This window comes from Ambystoma mexicanum, chromosome 10 (genome assembly GCF_040938575.1).
Source record: "Ambystoma mexicanum isolate Mex_15411 chromosome 10, UKY_AmexF1_1, whole genome shotgun sequence".
NCBI lineage: Eukaryota > Metazoa > Chordata > Amphibia > Caudata > Ambystomatidae > Ambystoma > Ambystoma mexicanum.
In genome coordinates, this window is record NC_090932.1 from 1,108,898,750 (window position 1) to 1,108,914,944 (window position 16,195).

The 16,195-nt window shown below is 46.9% G+C and overlaps 1 protein-coding gene across 1 annotated transcript in view; it reads right to left on the bottom strand.

Annotated features, from left to right (window-relative positions):
- TMED4 (transmembrane p24 trafficking protein 4) overlaps window positions 1–16,195 on the bottom strand; it is a 145,761-nt gene that overhangs the window by 86,032 nt on the left and 43,534 nt on the right. The window lies entirely within an intron of this gene.

Sequence of the window (16,195 nt, forward strand, 5' to 3'; positions counted from 1 at the left end):
GAAGTAGTGTTTGAAATGAGCATTACATACTGGGTTAGATCAGAAAAACGCGAGATTCAGCAAAAGATGATGATAGTGAGACAGTGTCCTTCATTTTTTGATGAAGACATGGCGAAAGTGCTTGTTTCTTTATGGACTACAGGCTCCTATGATGTAGGCCGATTAAAGGGGGTTGGAGAAGTTAAGATTAAACGGAAGCCAGAAGTAATTTTACCTCGAGCACAACAGTATCCTAAGTCTCGAGAGGCAGGCAAGGGTATTTTTAAGACTATATCTGCCGTGATGGAGAAAGGCAGTTTAGTGATGTCAGAGTCACCATGCAATAAAGCAGTGTATCCTGTGAAAGAATAGAAGGGGGGTTGTGGCGTTTAATTAAGGAACCAATCCACTAACAATTCCACCCCTCTACATCCACCTCACAAACTCTAACCAAACAACCACAAGCCTACAACGCAGCAATTCGCACAAACTTTGCTACACTGCAACAACAAAACAAAACCACACAGACTCGCACAACAGCACGCGACGACTACCGACCGGAAAACACCCCAAGCCCAGCCAACTGAGTTACCGGGCTGAGGCCGCCAACAGCACATCACTGCTCTCTTGCACTTTTCCAACTTATTCCCACTAACTCACCCACCCCTTCCCTTTTTCAGAGCCGTCAGAGCCGCCAGGGGATCACTCCAGTGGTGACAGTGCACGGTACAAACATCCTTTAACATTAACATGCACCCAATTAACCAGATTGTAGAGGCAGAGTTTCCTCGAGTTCCTCACCCAGAAACGATTTTATGTAATATCCCTGTTAGAGGTGCGATATTTCACTACGGTTGACTTGAAAAATGCATTTTTCTCAATCCCATTTCACAAAGATTCTTAAGATCTGACGTCATTCACGTTCAGACAGACTAAATTGAAAAGCATAAGATTACCCCAGGGGTACTGCGAGTCTCCATCAATTTTCAATAGAGTCCTGCTGATGCACTTAAGCAATATCCAGTCTAGGAGGGGGGCATAGTGCAAGGGCATAATATGCAGGGGTGGGGAGGGAGGAAGGAAGGAAGGAAGGGTCTAGGTAAAAGTGCACAGGGGAGCCCGGAGCGGTATTGGGGCAAGTGCCAAGTGCATTGCTGGGGATGGACCACCAAATAAGTGCAAGGGAGGGGGGCAGACTCAGAGGGGCACAAAGGGCAGTGCTTGTAGGGGCGGGTGCTGGTGAAGACTGGTCAGGGAGGGCCTAGTGCTGTGTGTGACTCATAGGCAACCAGGCCGCCAGTCACAGCTGCAGAAGGGGGAAATTTGCAAGGGAGGGGGAAGGAGGTAGAGAAGAGGGGGGTCTTTGTTTTTCTATTTATTTTTTATATTGCGCAATACACCCATAGGCCTTAGTGCGCACAAACAAGGCAACAATACAAAAAACATAATCTTAGATAAAACTTAGCAAAACCAGAAGGGACACACAATACCAACAGTTTATCAATGGCCCACTATCATCTTCAGATCAGAGGGCAAGTTGGAAAATGTATTACAATTTGCCAAGAAAAAAAGGAAGATTACTGTTGCCGCAGCCAATAATTATACAATCCCTGTTAGCTTGCGTACACCACTCCTCCAACGCAATCCTACGCAGGACCTTCAAATCTAAACCTCCAACAATCCCTGGTCCAGTTCTTTCACAAAGCAAGGCCAATGCCCTTATTCCTGAGAGACTCTCTGGGTTCTGGCTTTCAGGGGACATAACGTTAGTAAGGATAACATTTCTTGGATCTAAGGCAAGCTCTCTCAATGACTCATCAGCAATATGTGCCATCTCCGATTTCCCAAATTGAGTAGTCCAAAAGGGGTTGGGATCGATTTTGGTGCAAACTCCCAAAAATTGCACGAGGCCAGGCCCAGGTCCACATACACTGAGGCCAGCCCCGCATGGACATGCCTATCAGTATCACCAAAAGTAAATAACATGGGAGTAGAGGGATGCTGTATCACAACTTCAGATATCAACGGCTTAAGAATGTTCATGTGACCTAACTTGGTCTGGCTACTTTTATGCTCGGCCCAAGCAAAGTCAAATTCTTGCGGATAAGTTTGGCAGCCCCATTAACAATATCAGCAGTCCAAGGTGTATCTGTTTGACAAACTATCTGCCATAACAGGGTGAACCAATGTGGCAACTTTGTCCAACAAATCCAACCATAAGCAAAAGTCATGATAGTTTCTACATTGAAATAGATCAGCGGTTATTCTTTCCTTTGTTAAATGCCATTGGGGAAGAGCTAAACTGTGCCATCTCAGCAGGGTGTTCACCATTGGAGCCCAGATGTTCCACAGGCGAGGTAATTATTCTCTCCCCTATATCAGGACATTGAGATCCGTGGGACTGACAACTCAGCTCCACCACCATAGTCTGTTAAAGTCTTGTACAGTAAGGAACAAGGATCACCTATATTAGCAGGTTCTCCTTGCTTAGCAGGATCCTCGGATATTGCTTTGACCTCAAGGAAACATGATCGAGTCTCATGGAGGCGTCTTCTATCGGCACTGGGCAGCCATCACTTCAGTTACTCGTTTTCTCTAGGGAGTTAGCCTCTTAGACCTGGTACCTGTCTGGCCATGACCATCTCTCAGGAGGACACGTCAGCGATTTTACAAATTGTAATCCCTTCGATACGTGATTAAGCCCTCAGCCCAAGCAACGCTAGCCGCATTGCGCTGCCACCCACTGTAGGAGACAGCAAACGGGGCCCAACAAGCGGGGTATAATAAGCTCACCGTTCCATTTCAGCTTTCTGGCCGCCAGACTAAGCGTAGCCCCACAGCAACACAGCCTAACACAGCAGTTAGAGAAAGAGGCACACGGCAAGCTGGTGTCATGAGGCAGTGAGTGGAGGCACAGACTAGAGGAAATAACCTGTGGATGTAGAGAACACATAGGCGTACACACAGACAGCCAGCAGTCAAGCCGCACCCCAAGGGCCGCTTCCAATAGCCAGATAGTTCTATCGTCCTTTTTGAGAAGCTTCCGGAACTTAAGGAGGTCTGGCTTAAGTCTGAGGCGCAGGGTGGCCGTTCCAGAGGAAGTAATCTGCCGAAGAGAGATCTACCCCTCCACTCTCCACTTAGAAAAACATCTGATCTGCAGAGAGTTAGAGCTAGAGGACCGAAGGGCTCTAACAGGGAAGTATATAGAGAGAGAGTTGGCTGTGTCAGTGGGAGAGTCAATAGCAGGGGTCTCAGGGGGGATGGAAGTGGCAACAAAAGCAGCATCTGACACTTGCTTCATTGGTCGAATGACTGAGAAGGAGGATGGCAGTGCAGACAGAGGCTTGCCCAGGGAGCCCAAGAGCTCAAGAGGAGAGGAGGGCATGGTCAGTTCAGGAGAGCAGGGTTAGAGATAGGGATGTCTGCTGAGATAAGAGCATCCAAGGTGTGTCCGGCTGAGTGGATCGGACCAGAGGGACGAAAGGTGAGGAAAAGAGTCATAGGTCACGGAAGAGGATAGCGGCCGCATCAGAAGAATCTAGTTGGATTTTGAAATTTCCGAGGACGAGTGGTTTATGATCTGTTTTGAGATCTAGAGGAATGCCCCAAATAAGTCCTTTAAAATGTTCCAAAATCCATTTGACTCCTAATGCTTCTCGCTCAATTGTAGAATAGTTCTCTCTGCTCCTCTTTACATTCTGGAGGCAAAAGCAATCGGAACAACCACACCTCCCTGTACTTGCTCCAATACTCCACCTAGACCCACACTACTGGCATCAACCGAAATCATAGTCTTTGCATTGTAATCAAACATCTTAAGAGTAAGTGCCTTATTGATTGACATCTTGATATGACTGACCTCATTCTTGCAATCTTCCGACCATGCAAACCTCATTCCTTTGCACATCAAACTTCTCATTTGCTTTGTCTTGTCAGCATAATGATCTACACATTTTGAATAATATTCCGCTGTAACAAAAAAACTTCTCAGCTGGTCTTTGTTAAATGGATCCGGAATTTTCAAAATTGTGTCCACCAAACTTTCTTTGGGTTTTATACCATCAAAATGTATCCGATGGCCTAGATAGGTTACTTTTTGTATCTTACATTTTTCTTGTATCTTACATTTTTCAATTTTAATAGTGAGTCCATTTTGTTGAATAACCTGCAAAACGGCCAACACTTTTGCGTCATGTTCGTCTTCCGACATAGCAGATACCAGTATGTCATCTTGGAAATAGTATACTCCTTGGAGTCCATTAAACAGGTGCTGCATTAACCTCTGGAACACAGCTGCAGCTGATGCCAGCCCAAATGGCATCCTCTTATACCTGAAGGCTCCTAGCAGAGTAATGAAAGATGCAAGATGTCTGGATTCCTCCTCCAATACCACTTGATGATAAGCGGAAGACAGATCTAAAGTTGTAAAAAACTTTGCCGGTTGCATTGTGGTGAGCATTTCCCCAATGTTAGGTAACGAGTGCCGATCAACCCAAATGCTATTGTTTAAGTCTCTCAAATCAACACAAATTCTGATTGACCCATTTGGTTTTTGTACAATCACAATAGGTAATAACCATTCCGAGCTCTCAATAGGTTCTATTATATCTTGCTTGCATAGTCTCATTAACTCCTTCTGCAATGCATCCCTGGTGCCAATCGGAATGTTTCTTACTTTGTGGACAACTGGTTTGGCACCTCTGTTGAGTACAATGCAATGTTTGAATCCGTTTAACATTGCAATACTGTCATTGAATACCTTTGGGAAACTGCTAGCTAAATTCTCTGAAGAGTCAACTGTTTTCAGCAATACTTAATATGGGTACACTTTCACCTGGATGTATTCTGATTTTCAATGTCGCTTGTTCCCACCATCCGACAATAGAAAAACCATGCTCAGCAACATACAGCCTGCAAAAAGTTCTCCTACCCTCAAAGTCTAAATGTACCCATGTGTAACCTATAGTGTTGATGGGTGTCTTGCCGTAGCCAGTTGCTCTTACTTTCGTGAGTTGCAAATTCTCCATTTCCCCTTTCTAAACCTTGATAAATGTTTCCACATCCACCATCGTATACGGGGATCCGGTATCCACAGTTACTTGCAACGGTATTCCATTGATACACATGGATACCCATAGGCCCATACTACCATCTGTCAGCGTGAAAGGCAAAATATGTACTTCTTCAAAACCATCTGTAATTGCTAATAAATTACTTGGACCTGGACCACCAACCTCCTGTAATGCTTTGATAATCAACACACTGTTTCTCCCAAAACGGCCACCATTTCTCTGTAGAGTGCTCATAGGCTGTTAAAACGATCTGCCTCTTCCTCTGGTATTCCGGCACACTTTAGCAAAATGTCCAACTTGGCCACATTTGTAGCATTCCACATAATTAGCAGGACTATCTTTTTCTACATTTGCATGTCTATACCTTCCACATTTGTAATATCTACCTTGTGGCCTGTACATTGTCCCCCGTCTTTCCTGGAATTCATACCAAAATCATTCTTTGTTAATTTTTTTACAATGGCTATTAAAGCCTCCTGGTCTTTGTCATGCTCTTCTACATGTGAATCCTGCACTGACTTTACTTCACCAAATTCTGGCTTATATTGTACTTCCTTCATACATTTCTCTCCTAATTCTATTGATCTTGCTATCTCAATGGCTTGTTCCAACGTGGGATCATTCGCTTGCCACAAACGCTGCTGAATGCGAGGATCTGCCACATTTAAGACTAGTTGATCTCTCATATATTCATTTGTCACTCCAGTGAAATTGCACGTTGATATGAGACCACGTAATGCAGCCATGTAATTATCCACACTCTCCCCTTTGTTTTGTTTCCTTGAGAAAAATCTGCATCGCTCCAAAACAATATTGGTTTCATTACCGAAATGTCTGGTTAACTTGGTCATTGCAGCTTCATATTTTCTCGCAGTGCTGAAAGAAGAGTCACCAGAACAATCATCATCTACCAAATCTGGCAATATCCTAAAAATCCTCAAAGCTTCCGCACCCACACAATTCAACAGTGTGGCCTCTCTCATGTCATCATTAAGCTTGGCCCCTCCAATTGCCCGCAGGTACACTTGAAAACTATCTTGCCATTGTTCCCAGGAACATATTGGGTTGCCAGGATGTGGCAAAAATTGCATAGTACCTGGAATATTTTGCATTGTGCAGAAAAATATAACTGTCCTTCACACAAAACGAAAGAAAAATCTTTTCATTTACTTTTTTTATTTATTTTTTTTAAATTGGAAGTGGCCTATTCAGAGAGTTCTGCAATTTTCACCTCCAAAAGCAACCTGGATGCAACTAAAGCTGCTGGATATGAATAAAGTCTTTTTCCAAAGTTGGTTTGTGCCATACCTAGCATAAATATATTTTTAAGCAGTCATCTTTGTAATGTTATAACCTCATTCATGCAAGTCCGTGATATAACAACTCATAACACACAAGGTCTTCCTCAAAGAAATGTTTTTCGTTTGTTTTGACTTTGTTCTGTTCATTTGTTATTACACTGCATTTACTGCTTTTTCTTTATCATGAAACGTGGGTGGTAAGCGGTCATCACATTAAATTCAACACAGTAATAATCGGTCGAATTGGCAATATCCAAGTAAAATGCTTTGGTATCCGTTCCGTGTAGCGATTCATAAACTACATTGTCATGGCAACGTAACGATATACCCCAAAGATGGTGGCACGTATTTCATGTCGACAGGTGCTTCACTCTAATATGAGCACCGTTGGCCCTTCGGGTCGCGCACAACAGTGTGATGCTCGTTGACTGTTATAGAAGGTATTTCACAGGATCTGCTCCTAAATCCTGACGATAAATGTTACCTTGAGTCTTTTGTTGACTTTACCACTTGGATGTGTGTACGAGTACACTTCAGCAGACCTGAAAACTTTGTTCCACCCACCGCAGCCAGGGACTCCTTCCAAAGGAAACTTCCTCGTCGCCAATTGTAGTATTTCTTTATAATGGAGAAACGCGTGGTATATTTATATTAATAACTAGGTTTATTTACAAATATAAGGAGCTCCCGGGTGGAGCAGCTTCTATATTCACAGCATGTCGCATATGATTCTGAAACTTATATTGTTCCAAAATCATACACGGATTCCAGAATATACATAAACACGCGCATCATAACAGAGAATAACCATGTATATACAGAGTATTGCATATTATTACATCTCCCATTCATAAAGAATAACATGACATATTATAACACAGTGCAGACAGAGGCTTGGCCAGGGAGCCCAAGAGCTTAAGAGGAGAGGAGGGCATGGTCAGTCCAGGAGAGCAGTGTAGTGAGAGGGTTAGAGATAGGAATGTCTGCTGAGATGAAGGCATCCAAGGTGTGTCCGGCTGAGTGGGTCGGACCAGAGAGACGAAAGGTGAGGGAAAGAGTCATAGGTCACGGAAGAGGATAGTGGCCGTATCAGAAGAATCTAGTTGGATGTTGAAATCTCCGAGGAGGAGAAGTTGGGAGGTAGAGGTCAGTAGAGAAGAGGCGAGGTCGGCCCATTCAGTGAGGAAGAGGGATTTCGGGCTGGGGGGGCCTGTAGATGGTGGCGAGAGTAAGCGAAAGGGTAGTAGAAACACCAAGCCTCCAGACAAGGCATTCTAAGGAGGAATAGGATTGGTATGATGGTAACAGGAAACAATTCAGGGAAGATCAGGGTCACCACATCCAGACCAGTTGGGCCTGGACTTGGAAAGAATCTTATAACCCTCAGCAAGGAGGGTGTCAAGAGCAGTGACAGAGCTGGCATTGAACCAAGTCTCTGAGGGCGAGAATTTTAAGGTCAAGGAGACAGATGTCAGAATAGTGTTCATTTTAAGGCCAAAAGAGCATTGAGAGTGGCTAAGTAAAGCTGGTTGCCCCCTTTCAAAGTTTTCCAAGGAGGGGTACAGGGATGTGTGACCATGTGTGACCACCGTCGGTGGGGGTGAGGGGATCAGGGGCGTGACAGAAGGCAGAAAGGCGAGTGATGCCTATCAAGAAGGAGGAGATTGGGCTGAGAGCCCTGGGACATAATTGCCATGTTGATAGACATTAATGATACACCTTGAGGATGAGAAGCCTACCAAGAGTACTTCCCATCTGGTTACACCATTAATGGATGAAGAAAAGAAAGAATGCATAGAGACCATATTGGGAGTCCATAGGTCCGCAGTGGGGGGCCACAAAGAGAATGTCAGTGATAGTCTGCCTGGAGGAAGCATTGATGTAGGTACTGGCAATGAGGATGCCTGGATTGGAGACCAGGAGTTCTTTATTACATTTTTTTCTTGCCGGCTCCGAGAGTGACGTGATCGGAGAGATGGAGAGCACCATGCATGAGGGGGTCGGGGGGTTGGGAGGGAGAACAGATAGAGAGATTGCACAGTGCAACTCACCAAGGGGCCTAGCAGCAAAAAAAAATAAAAAGGGGGGAATACGAATCAGTGAACAGTAAGACAAGTGGGATAGGGCCTTGGTTACAGCAGGCAGTAGAAAGCACGTCACAGGTGAACGAGATAAGAACAGAGGGAAAACACCTAGATGCAGCCAGGAATTACAAGCACACACAAATACAAGCTTCCAAGAGCAGGAGGAAAAAAGCATGAAGGAACATCCCAAGGATTTAAAAACATACAGATGGGGCTTTCTAAATAGAGGTGGAAAAGAGGCCTAGCATTTCAATACAAGTATTTGCAAAAAGTACTCAGATTTATGATATGATATGGCATTTATAACGCGCCTATACACAAGTGTTTCAAGGCGCGACGAGGCAAAGGGGGGCAGAGGGAAGACAGACAACGATCCTACTAGGCCAGGTGTCATTCAGATCGCGCAAGTGCATGGGAAGGGGGGGAAGAGTGCAAGGTGGGGGTGCAGGGGAAAAGTGCAGTACATGGGAAATAGAATAAATAAGTGGAAGTGCAGCCAGCAGGTGGCAGCTGCAACGGTTAGTGCAGACATCAGGTGTCAAGCGCTGGTAGTGAGACTGTGGGGATACAGAAACCGACCCCAAGTGCAGGGGTTGCAATGAAGGCAGTGCAGGTTTGTGTGACTGGCGGGGGAGGGACCTGGGCCAGATATCAGAGGGTGGCCAGGTAACCAGTGCAGTTTCAGTTTCAGCCAGGAGGTCAGCAGGGGAGAGTAAGGGAAAAAGCAGAGGAAAAGAGAAAGGTTTTGAGGTGCTTCCAGAACCAGATATGGTTCTCCTCAAGTTTCAGAGAGGCAGGGAGGCTGGTCCAGAGGGAGGTCCAGCCAAAGAAAGATCTACCACCAACTCGGTGCTTGGAGAAGCGGCTGACCCTGAGGGAGTTGGAGGCAGCTGAGCGAAGAGCTTGAGAAGAGAGAGTTGAAGGTATTGAGGCCCCAGAAGGTGTTGTGGACAATGCAGAGGGTTTTGAACTTAATCTTTGCAGCCACTGGGAGCCAGTGCAGAGATTTCAGTCCTTGAGAGATACGCTCCCTGGGCTTGAGGCCAAGGACAAATCTTGCAGTCCTGTTCTGGATGAGTTGCAGAGGGCTGAGAGTAGTGGCAGGCAGATTTAGAAAGAGGCTGTTGCAGTAGTCCAGTCGAGAGAACCAGAGCTCTGGAGACAGTGAGCTTCTGTGGGAAGGAGAGGAAAGGAAGAATACCTCTGAGGAGGTACAGCTCGTAGCATGACTTCTTAGAGATGTGAGGTGCGAAGGAGAGTGTAGAGTCGAAGATGACCCCGAGGTTTTTAGCCTCACAGGTGGGGGCAGGCAGGGGACCAAGAGAGGACCGCCAAAGAGTGACGGGAAAGGAGGGAGCGGGTGTGCCGAGAGGAGTATATCGGTCTTACTGGCATTAAGGCAGAGATAATTGGCTGCACACCACTTCTGGATGGTAGGCAGGCAGACAGTCAGAGAAGAGGTAGCTGAGGGTAGCCTGAAAATGAACTGAGTGTCATCCGCATAGCACTGGAAGTTGGGGCAGAGAGCGGCAATGCGGCGGGCAAGAAGTGGCAGGTATTGGTTGAACAGCCAGGGAGAGAGGTTAGACCCCTGGGGAACACCACAGGTAGAGATAAAGATAGAGGAGAGGAAGGAACCAAGTTGAACCTGGGAGGGTCGGTCAGAAAGGAAAGAAGTCAACCACGCCAGGGCCTGACCAGTGATCCCCCAGGTTGTCCCGGAGACGATTCAGCAGGATTGAATGGTTAACCATTTCAAAGGCAGAGGAGAGATCAAGTAAGAGGAGGACAAAGGGGGTGTCAGAGTCAAGGTTGGAGAGCATGTCTTCACAGATGTTCAGGAGAGCAGTTTGTGCTTCTGGTGGTTCTGAAGCCAGACTTATGGTCATGGAGACAACAAACAGATTCCGAGTGAAGGTTGAGCTGGGAGATGGCCAGCTTTTGCAGGAGTTTGCCCAGGAATGGAGTGATGGAGATTGGGCAATAGTTAGCCGGGAAGGAGGGGTCGGCAGAGGGTTTTGCAAGAAGGGGGTGCACAAGGGAATGCTTCAGGGGTGACGGGAAGACTCCAGAGACTAAGGAGTGGTTGCAGAAGTCAGCCAGGGCAGGAGCCAGGGAGTCGATGTGGTCCTTGATGGTTTTGGAGGAACAGGGGTGACCCTGTTTTGAAGAGACTTTCATAGATCGGACTTGTCTAGAAACCTCATCTAGGGAGAACAGGGGGAAAAGCAGTGAAGGAGGGAGGAGAGGTGGCTGCAGAAGTGCCATAGTAGGAGCAGGGAGGAAGGAGAGAGGGGTTTTAGAGATGAAATGAGAAGCCAGTGCCATGCAGAGGGCCTGGGAAGGGACAGGAGAGGTAGAGACTGCAGAAGGATTGGCCAGTTCCTTGCAGATTTTAAAGAGTTCAGCCGTGTTAGATGCCGCAGAGACGCGGGCTTGGATGTGAGCCCTCTTCTTAGTGAGGACAGAGATCCGGTATTGCCTTTGGAGAAGGCGGCAGGCCAGTTTGTCAGAGGATGTACATGAAGCACACCATTTCCTCTCAACCACCTGGCACTTGCGTTTAAGGGCGACAAGGTCTGAGTCGTACCAGGAGTTGCACTTGGCTTTGGGCTTCAGGCGGATCCTCTGACATGGGAAAGAATATCAAGAGTATCAGATATAGCAGAGTGGAGAATGGAAAGGGTTGTATCAGGGTCAGAGTCAGCCAAAGGGGGAGGGGGGGAAGGTGAGAAAGTAGCTGCTAAAGCCTCAACTGAAACGCGCTTCATGGGTCGGATGACCGAGAAGGTGGGTGGCAGTGATGGGGTTGGCTTGGCCCGAGGGCTAGAGAGGGTGAGCTGGGAGGAGGACTTCCTGAAAAGTTATTAAGCACATTCAGAAGATACAGAACACCTAGAATTGACTTTCAGAATAAAGCCTAAAAGGCCTCAAAATTAATCAAACAACAATTGTTGAAAACCACACAAATGCAAATCGATTCAGAGCAGGACAGTATGCAAACAAGTGAAGGCAGGCCCACTAAAGGAAACAAATAGGGCAATAGGCATTTAAAAGTCCGGTAGCAGCTTGTCTTGTTAGAAAGGTTAATGATGCAGTGCATGTAAGTAGCAGAAACAGTGTGAACACCTCACAGATTGTGCAGGTTGAGGATAGGAGAGGCTGCAGACATGCTGTAACTCTGTCTCCAAAGTTGTAGGCTATGGGATGCATGCAGACATCAAAGGCCACTGTGTTGGAATCGGGGAGTGAACATAAGGGAATAGGACCAAATAGAGCACCCAGCAGCTGCACTGACCTTCCGGCCCCAAATGAGGCGAGGAGCAGGAAGACAACAGTAAATGAGCAGAATTAGGTTGGAGGGGAGAGCTTCCCGGCACTGCAGCCACTGCCGGACAGGCCAGAGAAGTGCGAGCAGGAGCCTTAGAACGTGGGCCTTTGAACAGGGGGGGGGGGGGCGTCCTCTCCTGCCGGCTCCCTCGATTGGCTTTATGAAATAAAGCACAGCCAATCCAAGATGCGCAGGGCGGGCTCCGAGGCACTGCAGGAGGAAACTCCAATGCAGAAAATGGCGGCGGCCATTTATGACTAGCAATATGCAACGGAGCGGACCAGTATCCCAAATGGGCTTACCTGATGTTGGTGAGGCAGCATCAGTCGAGTTTCTTCAGGCATTTCCTCGTGGTCAGGCAATGATGAATGAAAGCAGCCATGCGATCCCCAGGACTGCACAGGGGAACAGAAGGCCAGACAGGGGGCAAGCAGGGGCCTTAGAACAGGGGGCCAGTTTATAGACACACACACACACACACACACCTTTTAGATCTTTTCAGTCAGTGCTCCAGTTAAGATTTTGAGGTGGGAGTATTTTACCCGCTATTTTTAAATTTTGAGAGCAAATGTGATTTTAAGAGAGTAAAAATGACTTTTCTCTTTTGCAAGAGAGTAAAATGTATGTGACATCCAGCCAACATGTGCAGAAACTCTATGGAAATCATTACTATGTGGCAGCTTTCTGCATCGTAGCAGAAAACAACTTTAATTATTTCTCCAAGGTCTGGCCATTTGATCTCTCCTGTATGTATTTAAATGTTGAAACCACAAAAACCTAGCCCATTACATAATAAAGCAAACATTAATTGTATTGTGTGTTTTGAGTTTCGATAGCAGGATTGTCTTTTGAGGTTTAATGAAAATCCTCATTTCCTGGAGTTATTACTTCCAAATGGTATGCCAATGTTATCATACAACAGTGCAGAGAGGCAAGGACTCCATGCTGAATTCTATATCTAATCTAATGGCCAAATGGTAATTTATATAGCGCTTTTATTAAAGCGATGTACATAGAACATATTTATCGCAATTATCACCAAACCAAAGTAGGTACTCCTTTATCGACCTCGAAAGGGTGAAAGGCTGAGTTGAACATGCCGGAATTCGAACTTGCAACCTATAGATCATGCACAGATTGCAACGAGTACTCAATCAGCTGAGCTATCTTATTGGCTAATAATCTTCAGAGGTTGGTTAACTGCGTATCGACTGAGGTATACCAATCACAATACCTAGATGTTGGGCGAACCATTTATTAAGCGTTACATAGTTAAATACCTATCTGGATTATCACAGGGACAGATTTTGCTGGGTTTCTATTTTAATTACCAATGTAAATTTCATTTGTTTTTTAACAGTGCTTGCATTTCCTGGAGTCAGGTTTTGGATGTTTTAATTGTAGTCTTGAAGGTTTGAGAGGGTAGAACACGTGATTGGTGTAATGACAATCACTCACCCTTGAGCAAAGACTCTGCTGCCACTGATCATTTAAAGTAATGTATCCCATTGGCTGCAAGGTTGAATGGATGTAAACTAGATTGTGCATAGTCATCATTTTACACACTGTTTTTATAATTAAAGTGTAAATTAAATTATAAGTGTAAAATTGATGTGCCTCCGCATGATTATGCACACAGCATCGGAACAAAATACAATTGTGCAATAATGGTTTGCTTTCACTGGAAACAAAAGCATAATTTGTTACAAAATATTAATTCTCAATTGCAGCTTAGTTTTCCATCTTTTTTTTATTTTTTAACTTTGTTTATTTTAAATCAAGGCAGGATGGCAAATATACAAATCATGACATATCACAAGCAATGCGTATTCAGGTTCTTCGATCCCCAGTCCTCATTTCCCCCCATCAGGCTTCCTCCCTCCCACCTCCCTTCGGCCTCTCCCCCCCCCTCCTGTTTGGAGGCCATTTTCTTTCTTGGTTGTCCAGTTCGCCCCTTAGCGTCTATGTGTCTTCTCCGGGGTCTTCTTGGTGTTTCAAGATCCATCGGGCCCTGGTCGGTTTGTAGGTCTGGGCGGGGAAGTGCTGGTCGTATTCCAGCACTGGGCTCCAAACATTCTGAAAGCGGTGGAGCGTTCCTGCCTGTGCTGTCGTGACCTTCTCCGCGATCAGGATGTCCCAGAGTTTAGACCACCATTGGGCTATGTGAGGTCTTTCTGGGGATTTCCAGGCCCTGGCCATCACCGTTTTCCCCGCCAGAAGGCAGTGTGTCAATAGTTTAGACTTGGTCCCGGAGCGCGGGTAGATCGCGGGGATCGGGGCTCCAAGCAAGACTGGTTCAGGTTCCAGAGGAATCGCTGTTCCCATAATTTGTGCGATGGTCTCTAGGCATGTCCTCCAGAACTGTCGTATCTTTGGGCAAGGCCACCACATATGGAAGAAAGAGCCTGGGTGACCACATCCTCTCCAGCAGGCATGATCCACATGTGGGTTCATGTGGTGAAGTCGAAGGGGCGGGTAATACCACCGGAGGAGCACCTTGTACGCACATTCCCTATTGGTAACGCAGGTGGAGGAGGTATGTGTTCTGGTCCAAATGTTCACCCAGGTTTGGTCCTCGACCGGATGGCCCAGGTCCGCCTCCCATTGAGCCATGCAACGGGTCTTTGTGGACAGGAAGTCCCTCAAGAAGCGCCTATATAGGGTGGATACCCTGCCCCGAGTTGGAAGGTCCCCCAGTGTCAGCTCCAGGGCGGTGGGCGGGCGAGTTGCTGCCTGCAGAGTCTGGGGGTGCGAGCACCAGTGGCGTAGCTGGATATAGGTGAATCTGTCCCTTTCCTGGAGTTGGAACTTCTCCTTGCATTGGGCGAAGGTGAGGGGTGTCCCTCCCATATATAGCTGGTCTATGGTCTCCAGCCCGCCATTTATCCAGTTCCGGAAATTGCGGGGGTCTGCTCCGGGTGAGAAGGATGGGTTATGGAAGACCGGGGAGCGTGGGCTCAGTCCTCTGGGCACTCCCTTCTGCTTTAGAGCCCAGTCCCAGGAGCTAAGGGTGTGTTTAGTCGATAGGAGGAGGTCTCCCCACTGTGTTCTAAGGGGGGGCAGAATGTGTGGCAGAAATCGCAAGGGTAAAGGTGTTTGTTCCAGCTCTACCCACCTGGGGCGGTTTGTTATGGTCTGCCATGCCTGAAACTGTGCTAGTTGTGCTGCCACACTATAGGCCCTCAAGTCCAGGACCCCAAGACCACCTAGCTTGGAGCCCCCCAGCATTGTTTTGAGAGGGATTCTCGCTCCCTTACCTTTCCAGATGAATTTCAGCATTTTCCTTTGGATGTCCTTGAGGGTTGGTGTGGGGATCGATACTGGGAGGGAGGCGCAGGCGTATAGGAACCTCGGCAGTAGGTTCATCTTGCATGCTGTGATGCGCCCCAGCAGTGAGATCTTGTAACGCTCACCTGATTTCCACGGAGGCGCTGGGCTGGACTGAGCTGTCGCCGTGTCTTCTAGTGTGACTCGTAGATCTCGGCCTTCTCCTAGGGCTGATCCCCTTCTCACGATGTACCGGACGTGTAGAGTGAGGTGTCTGCAGACGGAAGAACAAGGATTTAGGAACTGGATTGACTGAACTTCTCCTTCCTCAGTCCTCTTATTCGAGCCAAGGGCGTGGCTTGCTCACCTTAGGTATATTAAGGCCGGGCTCTCCATCCTGCGTCTTTGCAGGGGCGCAAGTACCAGTTACTTCACTGGTTCACTGACAATCCTCTTGATTGCAGAGGTTGATGTTGGAAGATACCGCCGTTTACCGCACGAGCGGTTTCTTGATAGTTATTGGAGCACCCTTAATTTAGTCCCTTGCTCAGTCTCAGGGTGTCAAGATTGAAATTGTAGAGGAATGATGCGGCGAGCAGGTGAGTAGGAAAGATGACCGGTTGCTGTCACCCTTTCTAATGTCTCTCTTTGTCCTGCAGGTTTAGGTGCAATGGACGCTGATGAATAAGTGCCCAGGATCGTGCAAGCGCGTATGTACGAAGAAGATGAAGCGCGGTGCACGTAAGTAAAATGACTGCTGTTTGTTTCAAAAGCACGCCTTAATGTCTCTTTTGTCCTTGCAGATCGTGGATGCAGAGAGCGTTGCTAGATGGATGCCGGCGAACGTGCAAGCGCGTAAGTAGAAAGTTTATGGTTGGTTTAGAATGCGCCTTAAAATGTCTCCCTTTGTTTTGCAGATGCCGGCATGCAGCGCTTCTTGAAGTTCAGAACGTGCGGAGCGCAGGTAAGCAATTCAAGAATGCAATGCTTAATCAAGTCCTTTTCTTTGCAGATGTCGATGGGGAGCCGAAGAAAGCGGCGGAAGTCTTTGGAAGATGCCGTCGTATTTGGTAAGTAAGAGCGCTGCTCTCGAATTGAATTCTGCTAACCTGTTGTTTTGTCTTGGCAGGTGCAGCTGAGGATCGGATCTCTAGCAGG